This window comes from Poecilia mexicana, unplaced genomic scaffold, assembly GCF_051168715.1.
Source record: "Poecilia mexicana isolate PSO_F unplaced genomic scaffold, ASM5116871v1 scaffold_16, whole genome shotgun sequence".
In the NCBI taxonomy this organism is placed as follows: Eukaryota; Metazoa; Chordata; class Actinopteri; order Cyprinodontiformes; family Poeciliidae; genus Poecilia; species Poecilia mexicana.
The window spans coordinates 11,813,672-11,834,506 of NW_028263385.1; positions in this window are offsets into that span (position 1 = coordinate 11,813,672).

Genomic DNA, 20,835 nt, shown 5'->3' on the forward strand with positions numbered 1-20,835 from the left:
CTGCTGCTGTATGTGATTAATTTGAGGTGTTAATACAGTTTATGTTAAAGGAGAGAAACACATTAAGTCAAAGTTTGACAGATTTGTGAAATTATATCTTCTTCTGTGCAGCATTTATATTTCACATAGTTTATGAGGCAAATGTAGCGGTTTTTGTGTGTTTAATCTTTCTAAGAGTAGATGTCACATCCCATTTGAAAGTTGGATGGATGATTTATGAATGTGAGTTCCTCCCACCTAACACATCATCTTCCTCTCGCTCCTCTTTACTCCCACTCATCCTGCTGGTAACAATCCAATCTCCCTGCCTCCGGGGCATATTAGCATGACAGCCATCAGCACCTCTGTGCAGCATGGCCTTTGCTCCGAGTCTGTAAGGATGTACGGATGGGTGTGTTTCTGTCAAGAGGTGTCATGCTTAGCGCAGCTCAGTCGACTGAGCAGAAGTTGTAGGTGCAAAATGCACCAGTTTTCTGTAGAAGTTCTTTTTTTTTTTCTTTAAACAGTGTCACAACTTTGCAATTTTCTTAGTTTTTCCTTCTTGTACTTTTTACACTGACAAATTTACCAGCTCTTGGTAGAAATCACAAAAAGAAGAAAAATAAATAAATCCCTCAAAAAAGTTTAATTTCTAGATTGTACGAATGAAACGTTTGACAATAAAAGCTCGCCACATATCAATTAGTAATTACTTTGTTTAAACCAACAAAAAGAATGTCAGTTGATGCTCTTGTCCTGAATAAAAGTTTGTGACATCTGCTTTAATTCTTGTGGATATTATTGTGACCCCTTAGGGTTATGTGTCACACTATTTAGCCAAAAATGAAAAACAACAATGTAATGAGTTCTGGTGTTTATAACATAAAAACAACAATCATGCCTACTTCCACTGCAGTAACAAAACAAATTACCACCAAAATTACGTTAACATTTAAAGTCATTTTGAATCATATGTTTATATATGACTCAATATACCCATATGTATGTATTTTCCAGCCACATAGTGCCATATTATAACACAACTAAATAACTAAGCTACTTTTAGATGTTATAAAAATGTATATTAAAACACAAGAAACTTGACTTAGCATTATAGCCATATCTGCCACCTTGCAATTGGGCCTCTGTCTCTTTAAGAAGCTCCTGCTCTTTACTAAACTCCGCCTTCAGCACGTCACCACAACAATGCTCCTTCATTATGCCATTTACAACAATTCTTAGGAGCGTTGGACTAAGAAGTAGTTCATATAAGCAGCTCTGGACGCATAGCTCCACTACATGTTGGCCATTTGCTGCTGCCACTAGTCTTGAGGAGCGGTGCGGGGGTGTTGCGGAGGAGTCGCAACTCTGAGACAGAAGCTTGGATGGAGACTGCAGCTCCAAGGAGCCGCTGTGTGCAAAAGCAGCACTCGGAGATGATTATACGAGGCTCAAAAAGTTCAATTTAAATAAAACTTATTTAAACATGTAAGGGAATTTTTGGCAGTTTAAACTGAGGCCTGAGGAAGAGTTGACTGTAAATACATAAACAAAGCAAAACATTCTCATCAAGGCTTTAATCACTTTTTTGTTAAAAAGTTAAATAAATCTACCCATTAGTTCTAAAACAAGGTAAATAATCATTGAGATATTCAATGTTTCTTCATATTGTATTTCAACAAGATGCTAATAGTCCACACGTTTGTATCAAAGTCATTTTGTCTCAATTTAGTGCTAATAGGAAGGTACTGATGGTCCACATTGTATTCCTAATCTAAAAATAATCCACTTTGAAATCTTTCCACTTACCTGACATGTTTGTTTCATCAAAGCCACTGAGAAAACATTGATTTGGTCAATCCCAAAGGTGAATAATGACATGTAGGAGATTTGCCTGTAATAAATGTTATTGCTCATTTAACTAAAGGATCGAAATGCATCCCTCTCTTCCTGCCATGTACTATAGCCGGCGTCACCACAGCAACCAAACACAGACGAGGCTCCATCTGACACTGGCTTTTATTGGTCCAATAAAGACCGAACAACGTGGCGTTGCCTGCCGTCTGCTGCTGTAAATAAAAATCATCTGCATGGATGTGCATGCCGCTTCTGTAATCCAGTTAAAATTAAGATGGCCAGTCAGCGTTTGTCTAAATGACATATCCCATTTAATCCATTGCTTCACTGACCATCAATTGTTGCAAATGTGCTGCCGCCATCATGCTCCCCGCTGCACTCTCTCACCCTGTCACTTATCTTGCCATAGGTCTCATTGTGACACATTATTTTCTTCTATCCGTCATGACTGGAATGCATCCGAGGCAAAAATACATACAGCACCCTCCTCTTTTGTTAGCGTCAATGGTTAAAAAGCCTAAAATAAAACGGCTTTGCAGTGGCATGATTGTATAAAATGATAAAGGAATCCAAACTTTAATTTAGGTTCATTTATTCAGTGGAAAAAACAAATAAATGTTTAGTTTCTATAAAGATTCCCAATGCCGCATTCTGCTAAAATAAATGAGCAAGTCTTTTTTTTTTTATACAATACACTTACTTAACTTTTTGTGTTCAAGTCCTTGAATGAGATAGCTCAATAATACCTGTAACAACTCTACATAGCGCTGAGGTCTGCTGGCCAGCTTAACATTGTTGGAAGAAATATGACACCTCTGACTGTCTTTTATGACTTATTTTCCTCTAACCTTTTATTATTTTGGTGTAAGTAAGTGTTTCTCTCTTTTGGTGTTAAATTTGCAGTCTCTGTAAAAGAGTGTCATTTTGATGCTCCATATTTTCTAGCCGCATGTTTCTATGTTAAAAAAATTTGGCAACCACTTAAATTCTCAAATGTATCTTTAAAATATAACAAAGTGGATCAAATCTCAAAGTCCACAATAGGGTCGCTCAAATATCGAAACAAATACTAATCACAATCATTTTGATCGATCAATTAAATTCAATACAGTTTGCTTAATAAAAGTGGATGGTTTAGGTACAATGTTGCCAAATGTTATTTTTACTTAAACTATATCCAATTATATATCGTTTATGTGTAATATTTCAATTGCAGGGCAGCTGCTGCAACTACAGCAAATAATGGCACCATACGGTTACATCGCCTGTAAAACAACTATCCAACAGCATCTGTGACAAATCGTAAAAAAACATTTTCTATTCTACTATCCAACACATAAAAGCAGGGAGTGGTACCTTGACTAACTTAAAACTTGTTTGTTTGTTTGTTTTTTGTAAGGTGAGACGAACATTGAGCTTTTTGGGAACAAACACTCCAGGAGGTTAGATGGGAAACAACAAATGAAGATGTTAAAAAGCATCTAATGCCACATAATGCCAAGTATGGGGGAGGACCTTTTACTGCATCAGTCCTGCTTCTCTTGCAGAGACCCTGGGAACCTTGTTAAAGGCCATGGCACCATGAGCTCTGCGAAATACCAGCAGAGTATAAATAAAAATCTGGTGACCTTTGCCAGAAAAGTAAAGATGGCTTGTCTCTGGGTATTTCAGCGGGATAATGATCCAAAACATGTAGCCAAATCAATACAGAAATGGTTTACTAGACATAAAAACAAAATGTTGCAAAAGACTAACCTTTTCTTAAAGCTTTTAAGCATCCGTAGCAGGGGTACCAGTTCTTGCAGAGGGTATTCTACATAAACTGCCTTTACACACATTGAATAAGTATGTGCTGACACAAGGATAATTTTCCCTGTGTAAGAGCTTTGTCCCCCAGCTAAAGGACAACACATGGCGAATAGTCTCCAAACACCTCTAGCAGCTTCAAGAGGCTCTCATTTTAAAAATCACAACTATATGCACAGAATAAATACACAAAAGAGCAGATCTGTGCTGTCGTCCTTTCCCAGCCTGTTCAGAAGCTCAAGTCATTTTTTCCTGCCTCTCGTTCCCTCCAGGAACAAAGGTGAGGAGCACAGAAAGGAGCAGATGAGGTGCGAAAAAGATGGAAACCGCATTGGTGATGTTTTTCAGGCGGGCTGATTTATGGCTTGCTGTTACTATCATTTTACCATTTTACTCCAGGAGGGTGGAGGAAGCAGACTGGACAGCTCAAGCCAGAGGGGACAACAGAGGGGGCAGGGGAAGAGAGAAAAAGGACTACACCGGACCCGAGGGGGAAGATGCAGCACACTCCTGCATCGTGTGCTGCATCGTGTGCAGGACAGTCCTGTGGGTCCTGAAGACAAACAGGACACAGGAAGACAGGAAGGGATGAAAGAGTGAGCAGGAGAAAGATTAAAAAGAACTTAATGAATGTAAGGACCATTACAATGAGTTGAAGTCAATTGTCCATTAAGTCAAGAGTTTCTCATGCGTGTGTGTTGCTTTAACATAGCTTTCCAATTTAGCAAGTTACAGTCTGGTGCATCCAGGCCAGAGACATGCAAAGCACCTTTAGGGCAGCAAGTCAGCCTGAAGTGAGAGAGGGGAGTGGCTGAGGTGGGCAGATAAGAGGCAAAGAAGGATTGTGACAAAGAGACAACAGGACGGGGAAACAGACATGGAGGAAATGTGGCGGCGAAGGAAAGATAAGGAACGGAGACAAGAAAGACAAGGGGGAAATATTAAAAAGTTGAGACAGAGCTATGAGGAAAGCAGTGAGAGAATTGATAATTCAGTAAGAGAGGAAGAAATATACGGGAGGGTAAAGAGATAACATCGGTTCCTCAGATACAGAGGGAGATAGTGACTGCAGAGGGACAGGATCCAGATTTCAATACAGACCCGAAAGGAGCAGAGAGCGCCGCATTATCACGCAGCAAGAAACACAATTATTACTCGGCAGCCCCTGAGCATGTAGCAAGAAAAAAAAAAAAACCCGAGAGTGAGCTCGGGCTGCTATAATGCTCAATAAATGACACAACAATCTGGAGGCAGAAGGGTAAACTGGATGGGAGGTTAATTTGTTTTAATTGGTCCGTGCAATCACAGAGTGTGATGGGGAAGATAATAACTGAAAGGACAAAATTACTTCTTACACTCATGTAGCCTAACCGGCTAAATTGAGTCTGTAACATCAGTGTCGTTAAACTTGATTTATCAATTAATATGAAATGTCGGATGTGAATTCATTTCTAATAAATTAAACATGCGCTCTGCAGTAGATAAGACACACCTTTCCGCAATGATTTCACAGAGCAACATTTGTTGCCGGGGTTGGCAGGCTTTTCGGAGCAAATTTGAACTGCAAAGCAAAACGCGAAGGGACACCTGTCATTAGCACTTATAATGAGTCCAGTTGGAGTCTCACTGGTGATATGCCAGTGAAGGCTTTGCTTCACCACTTTAGCTGCAAACTTGAGGCGATGCTTCCCGATCGGGGTCTTAGCAGGACAGCATAAACAGCGTGTTGCAAAAAAGATTCAAAGCCACTGAAATATGTCATACAAACTTTGATATGTCTGGGGCTCTATGTAGAAATACATGATTTTGTGCATAATTGCGAAGCAGAAAATGAAATGCATGATGCAAAATGTCATGTGTGGCATAGAACTATCACTGCACAACTATCATTCCCACATGGTGGTGGCAGCATTGTGCTGAGGGAATGATTTTCTTCAGGAGGGGTATGAGAGTTTCTTTGAGTTGATGCAAATACAGATGTGGGTAGGAACTAACTACATTTGCTCAGTTACATTTACTTGAGTAATATTTTTATAAAGTTTCATCACATTGAGTAAAATTTCTGGAGACTTTATCCATCGTGAGTAACTTTACTGAATGAAAGAAAAACTGCAAGAGGTACAAACAGACCTACAGTTCAAGTTAAAGTGAGACTTTTTGTTTGTGTACATGTTTTGTTATTCTAATTCTAACCCCTTTACTTGAGTAAAAATGTGCTAAACCAGTGCAACTCCAACTTGCGTATAATTTTTGGGTGCTCTACTCATTTCTACGCAAATATAAATAGAGGAAAATGCCTGGAAATCCCAGAAGAAAACAGGTTTGAGGAGTTTTCTGGATGGAGTCTAGAGCTACAATGGGATGGTTTAAAATCAAACCATTTCCATTTGAAAATTAATGTTCCAGTCTCACTGAGAGTCTCGCAAAGAAGAATGGGCAAAGGGTTAGTCTAGGTGAGACCAACCCCATAAGACTTGGAGCAAAAGGTGAAAACCATCCATGCTTTCACATCCACTCAATAACTATGCATTACTTTGTGTTGCTAGAGCACATAAAATCCCAATAAAGGACATTGAGGCTTCTGGCGGCGTAGTTTTGTATTTAACCGTCGTCTTATGAAGATCACAGTGAAATATAATTTATTAGCTGAGAATTTAAGGGTATTTGTGTGTGCGCTGCTGGCTGCCGTCGTAGATTTGTGTGTACGTTCAGATGCTGCCAAGTGTGCGGGAAAGGAAGACAGACAGCCGCGCACTGTAAAAAACGGATTAGCTCACTATTATAATGTAGAAAAGCTGTTAGATGCCTATAAGACCAAAACACATTACTCCTCCTGTCTCCTTTTAACACATGTTGCTTAATCTCCGCCCCTGATTTGCCTCAAAGAGACTTGAGGGTTACTGATTCCTCTAATGCTTTCAGCTGAACTCTACGTTTTGACACGTCTTCCGATAGCTTGGGAAAGAAAAAAAAATGTTGCAAAGAACGGAGAGGCAGAGACGGGTGTGCATTTCACCCACCGAGATATGGAGGAGAGCAAGTTCTGCACAGGGTTATTCATAACCAGCAGTCTGCCATACTGGAGGCTATCAGGCTCCAGCAAGTGTATTAGCTGTTCACCAGGCAGGATTTCAAATCACACCAGCGCTGCACTCGGCTGCGAGCACTTATAAAGGTGTTGGTTCATACTTTCTGCCTTGGGGGAGCGCTGGGTTTAATAAGTGTCTATAGAAGAGTTATGATTTGGAGATGAGGAGCTTGAGGGAGCGGTGTAATTTGCACTAACATTATCAGCGGTAATAGACGTTACTATCAGTTTGTTTCCAATACCTGAAAGGAGGCGTTCATGTTCACCCCGAGTAAATTATGTAAGGGTGAAACAATAAAGTTAATTTGGATTGTGTTGTAATAAAAATGAAGAAAATAGATTGCGTTCCCTGGCTGCCGATATAATTGGTCACCATTTTAACAAATGATTTGTGATTAATTCAAGCTTTCATTCTCTTTCGTTGGTGCAGGGGTGATTAGGACTACATGAGGGTTAGAATGATAAACACGAGCGGATGAACAGGCAGCGCTTCAGCATGAAATAAACGATCTCAGCCACAGGTCTTTCATCAACATGGCCTCTTGCTCTCTAATGAGCATCGCACCTTCAGTCCTGCTTTGCTGGAAACACAGACCTCCCTCATCTTTATTCATGTTATGCAAATGCGGGATACTTCAAAAGATCGTCCGGTTGGCACTTTGGGGAGAGTTGCTCTCCACACCCCGTCTCTTCTGGAAGTTACAGTAGCTGGCGCCTCTGGCCCAGCCTGCTGCACCTGTCTCCATGCCAGGGCTCGAGCGTTATTTACTGTGAAGCCTCCATGCAGATAAACACAGCAACTCAGCAGCTGCCGTGCCCACACGCTCAAATATACAGACACGCGCGCAGACATATGCAGGCTCACTTGCACACATGCTTCCCAGGTTTTGGCTTCGGATCAGAGCTAAACAAAAGCTGCTGTGGGCTCGCCCGCTTGTTTGATTCCCGATGATTGTTTTCTTTCAACACACCTTCCGTCTTTTCTCCTTCCCTTTCACTGCTTTCCTCGGTGAAGGTCCGCTCATTTATACTGTAAAAAAAAATAGACAAATTTGTTGCGGCTTCAGGTGAATAGCTAAAGAGGATTCAAGAGAACGTAACCAATCGAGGAACCTCAAGTTTGGTAGAGGACCTGTGATGCTGTGGGAACCTTGTGAGTACATGGTCATAAGGAATCAAGAACATTTATACATCTGGTATGACTTTATTGAGTCTTACAGCAGGATAATGCTTCTGGTTAAAATGCAATATAACTTTTTTCTGAGACTTACGGAAAGCCTGTCAGCTGAGCTAAAGAGAAGGAAAAATGAGAGAGCACCACCGACTCAGGATGATCTAAAGAGAAGGGACTAAATGTTTCATTAACAAAAATGGGTTGTAACACTGGCAGCTGGGGTGCCAAATATTGTGGCACTGATGATTTCGTTAAATCAACTTTGATAAACATTTGTTCTCATGGGATTTACCCAGAATTACTAAACATATTAAAAACTAAATATTGGACATCCTACAAGAATCAAAGATGAATTTATTTTAAGGCTTAACACATCTTTGTCTGGATCTGGATATTTGCTAAAAAAAAAAAAAGTGCTGGTTTGAGTTTTTAAGAGACGGTGAAATAAGCTGAATATAGAGAAAAGGTATAGGCAGTTACTAAAAAAAAAAAAAATCACCTCTCAGAAGCTGAGACTGTTCATGCTGGGTAATCGATGTGATCGAGTTTCTCCCGTTGTGGCTTTGGCCCCGGCAGCTTGAAAGGTGAGCATCACAGAGCTTCCACCTTCTTCCACTAGCGCGTGGTAAGACGCTGTCGCCTTAAGCCAGGCAGATTTTCTCACCCAGGTGGACTTTGTACCTTTTTGCTGAGCTTTTATTTTCTCCCCTCCTCCCACCTCCAAGATCCCCTCACCTTGCAGAATACGTCTGTACAAACACACTTCTCTTTATTAGCATATGTTTGAATTTGGGTTCTCCTTTCAAATGGATTGCTGTACAACAGTGTTTTAATATCAAAGCCATTGGAAGAGCACATAAGGTTGCTATTGTAACAGCGTGGAGTCCTTTGAAAGGTGCCCTGTGTTTTCTCTGCTTCACAGAGTGAGATGGATAAATGGAGGCAGTGATGATGATGCCCCACAGGTAAGTATTTAGATGAAGCACAAACACACACACACACGCACACACAGGGCCTTATTGCAATCATCCAAATGGTACATTGATTTCTGCAGCAGCACGACCCAACAGGCCTGACTGGCAAATGAAAACAAAGGCTGCATGTACAGTGCTGACACACACCATCAGTCAGAGGCAGCCTGCAGACTCTATGATTACCTGCTGTATGTAAATCCAATGAGCAATAAGGCAGGTTATCCTCCTATGAGACACTGTTGTTATTACTGCAGACAGAATTTCATCGGCGAGTGCCGCCGGCCAACTGCTGGTAACTGATTATGGCCCATTCAGATAAGATGGCGACACTGGGAAATGGTGATACCAGCGGGCGCTCCCATTCAATTCTTCAGGTGGCAAAACTAAAGCCAGTGTGGTTTCTCCTCATTTTCCAGAGTGAGAGAAAACCTGAACTTATCAGATAAACCCTCTTTGTGGAATAAACAGAACATTAGAGCCAATTAGAGGCGTAGATCGTGATAAGAAAGCTTTTTTTTTTTTACCCTGTCATCAATCTTATCTGGAGTAAAGACATACAAATATGATAGATAAACAAAAAATGAAATAATAACGTCTGATCCCAGGTGACAAGATAATATCGCCTTAAATTCAGTTTGTCTTTTTAGCCATAATGAGCATTTTTTAAGCTCCTGATTTTGGCTTAACGTTCCCAGCATGGTTTCCAAACACATGGGGTGGTTTATTCGGCTTCAATTAACCAAGAAGGTCCCGCTGAAATCCAAAATGATCACAGAGAATCCAGATCAGAAATGCTACTGAGCCCCGCTCTAATAAATTGGTATTGTTAGTGGCAAAGTGTTGAGAATAACGCATCATTTGGCAGCTACACAGCAATCTCCCCCAAGAGTCTGTAAAGACAAAACAACCGTGGATTTCACATTTATCAAGCTGCCAGAACGGCACTATAAACACAATCCAGAATAATTGGCACCCCTGGTAAAGATGTGTCAAAAGCGTTTAAATAAATTCTGCTGTTATTGCAGAAGCATAATTTCACACTAAAATGTATGAAAATCCAGTATTTAATTACATTTATTAAGTGAGGGGAAAAATCTCAAGTAAATAATAGTTGTTTTTTTTATAATTTACATAACTGTTCTTATGATCAGCAGAATGACACAAAGTCTCTCAGATTTATTTAAAATATTGCTGTGTTTGTTTATAAGACTCTAGAAAGAGTCCCACCTGGAAAGGTAACTTCTTCACCTCTCTGGGTGTGAAGCAGGCCCACAGCATCACCGACTCACCACTGTGCTGCAATTCAATTCAACTCAAAAATACTGTTTTTACCCCAGGGGGTAATTAAAAGTTTTTGAAATCATCTGGTATTGGACCAACCCCTTATTTTCAACATTGCAACCATTGTTTGTAATTTTCTTGATTTCCAGAACAATCATCACTAGACTTTCCAGAGTGGACCCCAGGACAGAACCAGCCTTCTTTATCAGGCTGGTTAGTCTTTTTAAGCTTCTGCCTCTGATGCTCTCGCCCTAAGAGATGATGGTGAAAAAGATGGCTGAACGCTCCATCATGCTAAGATATTCTGTTTGCGTCATATCAACCTGAACTGTTGATATGACACAAATTGTTTGTGGCTGTAAAACCCAAACCATGTTTCATCTGACAAAAACCATCCAGTTACTATTAAAGTCCCCGAACCAAACTCCGCACATTTATGTTTGTGATTGTAGGACAGAAAAGCAACCACTTCATCCAATGTTTGTTTTGGCAAGTTGGTGACCCCAAGAAGACACTGTGTGCTACAGGTCTCCTTTTGAATCTTTCTCTGAATGTAGTTTACTATTTTCTTGCACCAAATTCCCGAATTTAAAAGATTAACACCGTAGCCAAGAGTGGCTGAGAGGATTAGGTGCTTATCATTTCATTTATATACCTCAGGGATATAGGAAGTCAGGAATCTAAACACTCTCACCAACTTTAAGCAGTAAAGTATTTAAAAACTATCTATTTTCATGAGTAACTGACAACAGGGATTTTAATCAAAGCTGTTTTCCCTGACCTCACATTGAAGGTTTTCCAAGTCTTTCTAGAGATGGATTAATTTCAAGGTTTCCTTATTCATCCTGATGATTGGTGGTCATTAATGTGGACCATGTGTGTGTGGCGTTCAAATCTTAAAATCTAAAACAACTACCTGACATTCTCATGAAACAACATCGCTCCCTGAAGACCAAATTTGTTGTAAAAGCTTTAAACAAAACTGGAGAAAATTAAAGTATCCAAAGCACCTGCTTTTTAATACCATAATCTATCAGTAATACCCAACCATCCTAACTAATGCCTCAGGGCTTAACAGCTTGAACCAAGCGTCTTTTAAATGAAACCCACAATATGCTGCGTCTCCAGTTATCCTGCCGACTTTCTTCAACAGCTTTCCACCCCTGACCTGCCAATAGCTGATCTGAGGCTGACTGAAGGTGCTAATATGCTGGTATCGCCTGCGTTGGATCAGTCGAGTATATGTGCTCTCTCAGCCTGTTTCACTTGGGATCAAAGGCCGTCTCATATGCACACCGAAATACTTTGTGGCGCTCAGCATGACCATCGGGCTCCCAGTGTGAAATATATCGACCCCTGACATCGACTACACGCTAATGCTAACCGTAACAACAGCTGAACACACCACCAGCGGCGTTTCATCTGCAATTAAACTCATGCAGGTGACAAAACAGGTGCAGCATATCAGCAAAGACAAAGGCTAAGTTAAATTATTCATCTGAGATGTCCTTAAACTCCCAGACACACAAAAAAAAACTAAATTTCCTTGTATTCAAATGTGGTTCATTATCAACATGTATAATACATTTAACATTTGGCTTTGTGTTTCTGTGTTTGGCAGGAATTACTTCAGAAATCCAAAGAAAATAAATTACATCAGAAATTCTTGCAGAAATGAGAAGCTTGGGGGAATCTGGAAATAAGCTCAAACAATATTGTGAATTACATCAAATACCAATGAACTAAAGAAATAAAACTGAAAAATCTGTCCATTTTAAATCAGCGCCTTGGATGATCCACTCAAATACAATCGCATCACGGAAGGTGTCAAAACGCTTTAGGAAGTCGTCTCTTGCAAAGCATTCAATTTTACATAAAGCACACCTACACATTCATTAGCACTCGACACATCCTTCTCCGAGTGTAAGAATTTACATTATTCACACCGTATGGTTTTACATCCTGGCCGACAAGAAAGTTATCCTTCAAAAAGGCACCAATGCAGATAACACTCGGCTATTTAATGATGTTTCTTGTGCATGGGTTGCAGCAGGGGGCAACAGCTCGGAGTCGGCAGAATCAGCGAACGAAAAAATGGCTCCATAAATCCCACAAACAAACCCACATGTTCATGGAAACCTAACAGCAATCAAACCACAGAGCTGGTGTTAATTAATCACATCTGTTGGAGGATTCTTTATTTTTTATTTCATATCATCTTGACAATATGTTATAAACCCATTCGGAGCATTATGTTTCATTGAGTCAATTAAATATGCAGCAGTTTAAAAATCAGGCAGCACCCCATAATCAGCTGGCGCATCACCATTTGGACTGAGGGAGCCGAGCTGGAAACGACTTGCATGTTAATACATCTGATTAGTGCGGCTGATTGCAGTCTCTTGACTCAGAAAACCGTTTAACAACTGGTGCTTTAAAACAAAAAAAAAACAAAAAAAAATGTAGGGTCCAACAACAAACATTTTAAAAACTGAGAATTTTGACAGCATCACTGACCTGGCGTAGTTGAAATGTGGTATATATGGTCTAAAGGAAATAAAATACTAAATTCATAGAAAACATTTCTTAATCAAATTTGAGGCCTTTTTTTCTAGCTTCAAATTATAACTATCACCAAAATAACAAAATTAAAACCATCATTTGTCTAAATTTGTATAACTAACGTCGGCTCTAAATAATGAAGAGTGTCACTTAGCTTAAGTGCAGTCTTGTTATCAGGAACAAGGGCGTTGTACAGAGCTGCTTTTTCTCTGTTCTGTTTTAATTGAACAAAAAAAGCAGCTTTGATGGTTTGCTGAAAAGAAAAGACTTTTTGTTACCTAATTAAGGAGCCATTAAAGATTGTGTTTGGTAAATTTTATAATGAGCTTAGATCACTTCATAAATGCTGTAGTTTGAAAAGAAAAGTTTCTTTCAGATAATTAAGGCGCAAAATTTGACAGATCTACTTTTATTGTTCCTGCAGTTTACTTTTATCTGTGAACTTGAAAACATTGAAAGTTGCTTCATCAGTTATGTATGTGTAAATACCTGAAAAAAAAAAGAAAGGCTCACTGCAGACTGCTGGAGAGTAAAATGTCATAGTTGCAGACAAGAGGAGGATCATTAACACCTTGCAAGGCAAACTGACACTCGGCAGGAGGTGAGGTGAAAAGTGGGAAGTGTGCTCGCCACACCGAGGCTGAGGATGCTGCTACCTGGTTGACCTCTGAATAAATTCCCTACATAAAAGGATAAACAGTTCACTCTGTAACAAAATATAGTATATTTTACTCAAACCAGAGGGAGTCCATGGGAGTTCCCGCTGAACTGGTTCCAGCACTAAACTGGTGCTAATAGACTCTGGTATTGACTGAATCTTTGATGCACCAAAGGAATGACGTTTGATGCAAATGTTGCAGCATTAAGAGGATCAGTGTGTTGCTTCCTGTTATATACAGATGATCCCTGCTTGGTCACGGTTTAGTATTAGCAGATTTTTTCTTATTTGTTGAAAATCCACCTATTCAGATTTTTTTCCTCAGGGCATACCAAAAAAATCTTCAAAAAATAATGCAGTTTGGAAAGTTGAAATGTCTAGGTGCAATGCTAGTGGATATGCTATTGGCTGCTGTTTGAAAAGCAACCACTCCAGGAGCATCATTCATTTTTCTTGCTGAACCTGTAGCTGTCCGTGCCAACATCGTTTCCACTGTGCACATTAATAAATATTAAGGTGTATTTGACGTTTAAACTACTAAAATGGGAAGTTTTAAGAACTTTTTGACGGGTTTCAAGCATTAGCAGGTTGATTCATAAAACCCTGGAAATACTGGGTTTGACTGTATCTGAAAAAGTATTCCCACCCTTTACGGATGAGCAATAAATCAATAACTATATGTGTCTCGACAAACACATGATCAAAATCAATACTGCTGATTCAATCATTTCGCTAAACTCTGATCCAGAACAGCACAGCATTCTGGGGGACGCAGACCGAGGGATGGCTTTAGCCGCTCAACCTCTCACAGCCAGATAACTAAGATTGGTGGCATCAAATAAGTCACTCATTCTTTGGTTACCTAGCAACAACCTGTTGAGTGACTTGTGGTAACCTAGCAACAACCTGTTGAGTGACTTGTGGTAACCTAGCAACAACCTGTTGAGTGACTTGTGGTAACCTAGCAACAACCTGCTGAGTAACTTGTGGTAACCTAGCAACAACCTGTTGAGTAACTTGAGCAGAAGCAATTTCAAGGTTTACCACGGTGCCTCATAACTTCTTAAAATTATTATTATTTTTTTTTATTTAAAAAACGATGCGGAGTGAAAGGAGATAATTAGCACAACAGCTCGAGAGGAAACTGGATAAAAGGCCATGTCACCAGTTTGGCAGTATTTCAAACTGCTAATATCAATTATTGATAATGATAATCAATAATTATCAATATCAACTTATATGAAACCCTTATATCGTGATGTGTTTTTTTTAGCCACATAGTCCAGCCCCTACACCCTTTAGACTTTTTCACATTTCTTCATGTCAGAACCACAAACTTCAGAGTATTTTGTTGCAAATCCTTGCAGTAGCTCAGCACAAAGTAGCCCCAAAATGTGAAGTTGTAGAAATACAGCCAAATAAAAATGTTGGTATGCATATGTATTCAGACCACATTTCTGCTAAGTTTCCAAAGCACAAAAACACTTAAAAATAAGTGACAGATTTAGCCTCCCATCCTCCTGAGTCACTGTGTCAACCCCGCTTAATTAGAAAAAGTGATTTAAGGCTATTTCTGCCTGCGAGCTAACTTTCCCATGCAGCTTCTTGTGGAACAGAAGAAAGGAGCGAGGCTGGCCAGACCAACTGGAGCTCGAGACACGATGGGCATGGTGACATAAGCTAACCCTGTGGTAAGATTCAAAAGGCTGACATGGATGTAATGAGCAGTCATGCCACCATGAAAACAACACGCAAGGCTTCCCAGAATGCCTTTCTCCATCTCCGCTACATTCTCTTGGGAATGAGTCCTGAACTGACCTGAGATCAAGCTTATCAGAGTTTGTCACTCCGGCAGCCGCACGAGGCAGCAGCAATCTGACTGCTGCCGCGACGCGAGCCTCAGCCGGCAGCCTGATTAGAGCGAGCCAGGTTAAGACTGATTAGCTGAGCCTCAGACCGCGTTACATTCACGCCGGCAGAAAACTGACCTTTTCCACTAATGCTAATGCACAACACCACCAGCGTGTGTTTTGTTGCCATCTGGCAAATATGTAGCAAAAAGCTAAACAAATACAAATTCACTAGATGGTTACAGTAAATGTACAAATATACAAATGATCACGCTTCTACCTCAGATCACACACATTACACACATTGCCTTTATCTCCTTGCAATCCAGTCTTAATGACTCCATTAACGGAGAGGCCATTAGCAGCATTCACTTTATGGCCAGCCAAACAGCCCAGCCGGGAGCACATTATGGAAAGGGCATGTGTGTCCTAATGTCCACTTCTTGTCACTCGGCTCGTACACACGCACTCCGTCTTTCCCCTCAAGGCCGGCCGGCCCGAAGCAAGCAGGACTGAACAAAGGAGAGTCATTTTCATTTGCGCAACGTGGGGCAAAGGTTTAGCGCAGACTGCTTTGTGCTGGTGGTCCATCAACGGAGGAAACTTAAGTGCTGTTAGGAGTTTGAGCAGATCTCATATCCCCAAATTAGCTCATTGTTGGAGCAGAGGCTGAGTCACGGGTTGCAGCAGCAAAAGCTCGTCACACTCCCAAGTTGATGACAAAATGATAGATTTAGTGTTGATAACATAATAATTATTTACTTCAGCAAAATGCTTTAGAAATGCTTTTAGGAGAAGCATATCCTGTTTTGCTAGATGCAGCAGCTGCTTTCAGGGCCCGGTTAAATGACTGGATCAGTGATCTGAAAGGATCCGAGCAGAACAAACTAGGGTAATGAGAGGCTCTAAAATTCAGGGTAAATTGTTATTTCATGAACCATGTGAATTTATGGCACAGTTTAGAGCAAGTCGAGAGGAAAAACTGAAGTAATCTTTCAGCGCAATATATTTCTGCTCGTATAAGACTTTAAAAATAAAACGCCATTTGATTTAAGCACACTGCTGCTTATTTGTTCCACTTACATATTGCATTCCTGGAATTCAACATGAATCCTCATTGAATGGATGTCACTGAGGCAAATACAACTAAAAAAAACCCTCTAGAAATTTGGCTATAGGGTTAGGGTTAGGGTTAATTATATAACCCTAACCCTCCAGCTGCTAGATAGGATCAGAACATGAGGATGGAGAGACCAGCAAGTGTTGAGTCAGAGAAGGCCAGGTAGGGAAGTAAGTATTGCTTTTAAGGGCCAGGTGTATTTGGCTAACTACATTTCCCCTAGTCAGTTTATTTATTAGTTTTAAAACTAATGCATGCTTATGAGTTAATAATGGTACATTGTAATAAAAATACAAAAATTACCACCAACATCCTGGCAGAAGTCCTAAACAAGTTTATATCCAAGCTTTTTTTTTTTTTGCATCTGGAACACATTAAAAGCGAATTACCAAATTTTCTTTATTCCCTGTTATGTTAACGTTCAGTTATTTCTCCCTTTTTCATCCTCACTGCAGCTGGAGCTGGACTGGAGTTCTGTTTGGCTTTAGTGGCTTCTTGGATGGAGACATCGGCTTAGCTAAAGCGGCTAACAACGCAACATTTTCCCTCTCCTATCATAAACTTTGCTTTTCTTCAACCTGGAAAATACTCCTACATCAGTATGATGTTGATGATGATGATCCTCTCTAGCAGCTGGAGGAATCAGTAATACCTACAAGCCTGTCCTGCTTCAGCTGCACTCTGCTGGTCATATTACATCTAATTCAAAATAAAACTAAGTACAAACACATACACACCAAATAATAAAAAACACAGAAATTATGTGAATGTCCTCCTTTGGCCTGTGACCTACCAGCTTAGTTTTACATTTTACATCTGGAAGAAAATATACATATTTAAGAGTAGCATTGCCTCCATTCATCGACAACACTGGTTATGTGCTTGGTAAATAAATAATCTGCACAGTCACTTGACGTGTGGTGCAGATTAACGTGGACCTAATAACATTGGTGCAACGATCTGCTGTTTTCCCACTTTAGCTTCAATGCTAGTTAATACACACGCACGCACACGCACACACACTGAGGATTGCGCAACAGTTTTTAACACATATTTCCTCCAGATATACTTGGTATTTTCCACGCTTAATGCCACTCGACAGAGGTGCGCTGGATAACGAATTCAACATTAAGACAAGCCAATATTACACAAACCCAGTTTGTGCATTTTACCTTGTGCTAACATTAGCTAGTACAGTATGCTACCGGGGATCGCGGCAGACAAAATATGTGACTGACGTCATAAGTTGAGTAAGATTTCTTCTTTGAAACAGGGTGGACACTTTAGAAGCTGCTAAACGGTGTAATTTTGTGAAGATTACTTACCATTCACATCCTGTGTCCTGTCACCGAAGCCCTGCAGTTCGGGACAGAGTTCTGAGATCTCAGGGAGTCGGAGCTTTAGTCAGCGCTATCCAATCGGAACACGTCTTACATTGCTCGTCTGTAAGCCCCGCCCCGGATGCTCATGTGAGATTCGCAAGCAAAAATCGTTGAGTTCAATCAAAAAACAGGAACTTAAAAAAAAAATTTAGAATCAACCAAAAAATTCTGATATGCAAAAATAAAAGTTTCAAACAAAACTTAGTGATTTCAATTTTAAAAAAAAGTTTTTAAAGCAAATCTTTTTGCTTAAAAAAAATAATTCTTACAATTTGATTGAAATATTTTTTTTGTTTGAGACTTTTTTTTTTGAAAATCCAAAAGTTTTGAAGTTTTGATCACAACTCTATGTTTTTGTTTGACAAGATTTTTTCTTTTTTTTTTTTTTGATTGAATACTACGTTTTTGGTTTGACATGATTTTGTTTTTTTTATTGAATTGTGAAACAAATCTAACTCCATACAGAACTGATGACCTTGTTTAGCAAATGCGGTGACGTCATAGAAAATAAAAACGTCTTGAAAAATTAGAGAAAAATGAACAGACTGAAATGTAACCCCAAAAGAATATAAAGATTACGTATTAAATTGAAGATTAAAGACCGCAATAATATTGCGGCCTTTGATCGTGTAAGACTCTCATAATTTAATATTATAGCAGAAAGACGTTAAGTATTCAATTATGCCATATGAGCTGACCAGTACATTATTAAGAATGCAAAACGTATTGCGAGGGAATGCAATACTTTTGCGAAATAAAGGAAAGGGAAAAAAATCCCCTAAAAGACATCTATGCAGCAGCAAGACAGAATAAAATTATACTTCTTTGCACTGCTAGACACTCAAAGTACACAAAACATGTATATAAGGGCTAAAACAAAGTGGATTTTGCATGATTTGTCCATTTAAATCAAAGCCATATTGGTGTGTTAGAGAGGCAGAATAGTCTAAATTTAAAAATTACTGTTAATCCGAGGAAGAACAGCTCATAAATTTTGGTCTCTAGATGTACAAAACTGGTGAAGGGGTACTAATAAAAATGTGGAAAATCTAAAAAGTTCTGAATATAGCATCTGAAAAAGCAGACAGAAAGTAAAATCTGTTTTTCATAACTTACTGATTTCATTGTGTGGCCTCAGTTCTCCAACGTTTTTTCTCATCCTGACACACCATCACGTGGTAAATGTGTCTTTTCAATTGCTCCTCCAAGCTAATCTTTAGCTCTGCAGGCAAATGGTTGCTCCTACTGAGAGAAGAGTGGAAATACCTCATACCTCTTAGGAGGGGGGCTGAGCCCAGGCCAGTCTTTATATTAGCTCTCTACTCCGGGAGCCATGGGCAACAGAGAGACGTTCTCCACCTCTGCTGAGACAAACTGGACGGTGGTACCTGCTGCCCGCTTGTTTTTTACCCCTGCTCTCCCATGGGGTGGAAGACTATTTATCTGCTGGTGGGAGAACATGTATCAATGTGCAACATAGCTTGGGATTTGAGCTTTTATTACGATTCAAACTGCAAGGTCAACTTCGCATGAATTTGTGTCAAAGCTGTCAAGCAGAGAAACATAAAACAAAAAGCCCACACAGAGGAAGCAGAGTAAACAACGGGGCTTAGGGGCCAGATGTCTGGCTGTTTTTTTATGCTTTCACGTGTACAGTCAAGTAATATGCAGCGTTTGGATCTGAAAGCGCATTATTAGAGACAAGAAGAGATAAGTGAGTTGTTGTTGCATGATGGCACATAATGACATTTGTGGAGAAAACTTATTTTTTCCCTCTGTATCTTTGTCTGCATGGCTACTCTTCAGATAAAAAGTGAAACCAGCTCTCGTCTGAAGCTCAGGCCCTTGTGTCAGTGTAATGTAGTCGGATCTGTCATGCCTTTGATGCCATCGTATGCCACTCCTCCTCTCTTCTCTGGGCTTTCTGACAGTGACAAAGGGGATCGGCAGCAGCGTGTTATCAGTGTGCAGCTGCAGTAATCGTATTATTTAGTTAAGCTTAATTCTGAGAGGCTGACCAACAGCGTGAACAAAGCGAGGCCTTGCTAAGCCCATCAGAGTGCTCCCATGGAGCAGAGGTCTTTTCCTGCCTTGCGGCCTCTCTGTACCCATGCTCTCCCATTTTCCTCGCTGTTTCCCGCTGCCCTCCTCTGCGTCTGCCTCTCTGTTGCTTTCTCCCTCGCGCTCGCTCTCTTCCTCCTCTTGTTTTTCTGTATGCAGGATAGTTTTTCACTCCCCCCCAACCTCATTTTCCTTCCATCTTCATCCCCTTTAAATCTTTCCTTTCTGAAATGCTCAGCACTGGGAGTTTGTATAATGGTGTTATTCACAGTTCATTGGTCTGTTTGAAGGTACTGTCTTGATTGAGGGCTTGATGATTGTGCGCGTGCATAAAGAGGTGACCATGGAGATAGATGAGCTTACTAATATGCAGGACATTGCAGGGGTTGTAGATAAGTGTTGAGCTTCATTCAAGCAGCTCATTTGGGGATTGAGAGGATTGGAAATGATATGGAGCCGTTGTGCAATACTATTAATTCATTGTCGTCCATGTACTTCTAAACATCTTGTTAAGTTAAAACCAAAATGTTAAATGTATTCTATTGGTATTGTAGGTGATAAACTACCACAGATTAGTATGCATGTGCATTCAGCCCTGCTGCTTTTCTTGAGGAGACTGAAATTCTTCTGAGCAAAACGGTTCAGCCTCTATAGGGTAGAGTTTCTAACTAGGAATGCACCAATATATTGGGCCGATATCAATATCCAATATAACTAATATTTCTGTGGTATATTTTATCTGTATATTTCACTATCACTTTGACACCTTAAAGAGGCAGTATTGTGTACTTTACAGGTAAATAGTGTCGTTTTATAGCATAATTAAGTAACTGTCACCTTCAGTTGTTAAAAAATGCTCTCTATATAAAATATGACTGAAAAGAAATCTGACTTCATAATTTAGCATATTGAAATTGGGCCTCTGTCTCTTTAAGAAGCTCCTGCTCCATTCCTCCTTCAGGAAGTCATAGCAACAATATTCATCTATTGAGCCTTTGACAAAGTCCTGAGGAGCTTTTTCAATGGGAAGCAGTTCCTATGAT